At 39.3% G+C, this 2522-nt stretch overlaps 1 pseudogene; it reads left to right on the top strand.

Moving 5' to 3' along the window:
- The first annotated feature begins 1581 nt into the window (after nt 1-1581).
- Nucleotides 1582-2174, top strand: LOC123600386 (annotated as a pseudogene).
- Nucleotides 2175-2522: the final 348 nt, after the last annotated feature.

A 2522-nucleotide genomic window follows, 5' to 3' on the forward strand; every position in this document is an offset into this window, starting at 1 on the left:
AGGAACAAATCAGCCTGGAAATGCTTGAAGAGGAACAGAAAAAAATTCTCCCTTGGATGTAGTCCCTGGTCTATTCTCACCATTGAGCTCTGCCTAATAGATTGGCTTTCTAGAACTCTTCTGATTTGTTACTTGCCAGAATGGACTAAAAATACATCTTTTCAAAATACTTCCTGTATCAGCAGCAGAATCAATATAAATCCTCCAGAGGTCTTGGTATTTAGGACCCTAGATCTTCCCTTGGGTTACTTGTGCAGAGTAGTCATAGTGTGTTAGGGTTCAAGGAAGCAAAGGAACCTTATTTGACCATTTTGTACTTCTCACGTGCCAGAATCTAGATGAGGCATTCAGGTGAGTGTTTTAGCTCCCTCTCAGAGCAAGGTGCTGAGATAGGTATCTTTATCTCCATTTCAAAGGCGAGAGACTTGAGGTTCAAAGGATTAAGGATCTTGCTAGTGGCTTACAAGTCTGGCAATATGAAGAAAGAGGTAAACTACCTGAAAACCCTCCACTCTTCTACCCTGGAAACTGTGAATGTATTTATGACCAAAAATATAACATTTTAAATGCATAGATGAATTCACAAGAAAAAGGAAGAAATACATAGATGTCAGTAACAAGAGAAAGGTATAAAGGAGAGTAGTGAGAATAGTAAGTAGTGAGAACAAAGCCTGTGGCTTCCTGAGGAAGATGCTAGAACTCAGTAACTTGGGCACTTAGATTTTGCCACCTGGTGAGCCCTGAAAATGAGCTGTTGGTCCTGCAAAGAATAGAAGTTAGCACTGAGGCCTATACACACAGCCAGAATCGTCTACAAGTAAAAGGCTCAGTAAAAAGGTGAACTAGAAAAACAAAATCCATCCACCAGCACTGAATGATAGCAAAGAATATCTATGTTTTCACCTAGAATCTAAGTGAGGAAAAAAAATAAAATAAAATAGTTTCAGTCAAGAATATGCAAACCTGGAGCTTTATTTCATGAGGATTTGTATTTGATTTTCTCTTGGGTATTTCTTTTTGGTTATTCTCATGGTCCCAGAAACTCCAGGCCAAGGAATTCTAATAATTGATCCCAAGCCAGTGATAGCTCACTTAATTCTGAGAAAATTAAGTGGAAAATTCTGGAGGGAGCCCAAGCCAGGCCACAAGAATTTCTCTTAGGAAAAACAAGCAAGGCTCATCAGTGATGAGCTCAGAATCAACATTTTCAAAACACATGAGGAGAACATCACCACGTGCACAAGTCAGCAGACAGTAAATAGCAGGATATGAGCCCTAAAAACGTGAGATAACTGGATTGAAATCTAAGAGATAGGACATAAGTATATTTAAATTAATTAATGAAGAAATAAACCCTAATAAAAAGGTGTCACTGTGAAAACCAATGGGTATATATTTTTTTAATAGAATTTCTAAAAATTAAAAAAAAAAGCCATTGAAGCTGTAAACAGTGGATGAGGCAGACACCTGACACCTGGTGTTAGACACCCGAAGAGAAAACAAGTCAACTAGATGAGAGATATTAATCCCCTGGGAGGGGCCTTTGCTTGGGCACAAGAAAGGTGGTCCTCATAACTGCCACTGAGGCTCCAGGCAGACGATGGGGCCTGGCAAGCACCACCAAGCCTGTAAGAAAACCCATGGACAATTCCATGTATGTTGTCAATGACGAGAATCAACTTGGCCCCAGTTTGGGGCTCTTGGATTCCTGGAGAAGATTTTGGTGTTGCCCGAGGAGTTTTTGCGTTATTTGCGTTCACTGATCTGTTGGGTGGATTTATTGCTTGAAATTGGGACAATTGTGAGTCAATTTGGGAAACGTTCTTGGTCCACTTGCTGGTAAAATCCCAATGGCACCCTATATATTAGCTTGATCTATGCAAGTCTTACTCCAGTTTCACTTGCTTATACGATAACGTCACAGATGTAACATTGGTGGTTACCAATATTTTTATGTCCGCTATTGAATTCTTCCAATGCTGAGAACAGTTGCTAAGTTTTTCAATCCTTGCTGTGTCACTGCTAAATTAAAGCCAACGTTCGTCAGCAAAGTAAACATCGCAGCCCGGTTGATTTTGGCAGTTTCTTTGGCACCTCTGCTGTTCAGTTATGCTGACAGGATTCATCTTCAGACGTGGTGTTTGATATTTTGCAGCACAGCTGTCTCAGCTTAGTTACTAGCATTATGCTCCGAATGCTGATCAGGTGAAAAAATGTCGATGAAAGTTATCCATCATCATTAGGAGGGAAGCAATATGCATCACTGGCACCAAGGCCACTTGGAAATCTACAGGAATTTCCCATTTGAGTGCTCAGCCTGAAAAAAGACGTGTCATAAAAAACCATGTCATCAAAATTGAAGTACTGTGCATTGAAAATAAGCTTTATCATGAGGATATGCAGAATTTCCAGTGTATTTTTAAATACAAGTAGAACTTAGCGTTTTTTTTATTTTGGGGTTCTTGTTTAATTTACAAAACAACAAGTATTCCAATTATTATCAATCATTTCAAAATACGTTA

This window comes from Leopardus geoffroyi, chromosome D1 (assembly GCF_018350155.1).
Source record: "Leopardus geoffroyi isolate Oge1 chromosome D1, O.geoffroyi_Oge1_pat1.0, whole genome shotgun sequence".
Classification (NCBI taxonomy): Eukaryota; Metazoa; Chordata; class Mammalia; order Carnivora; family Felidae; genus Leopardus; species Leopardus geoffroyi.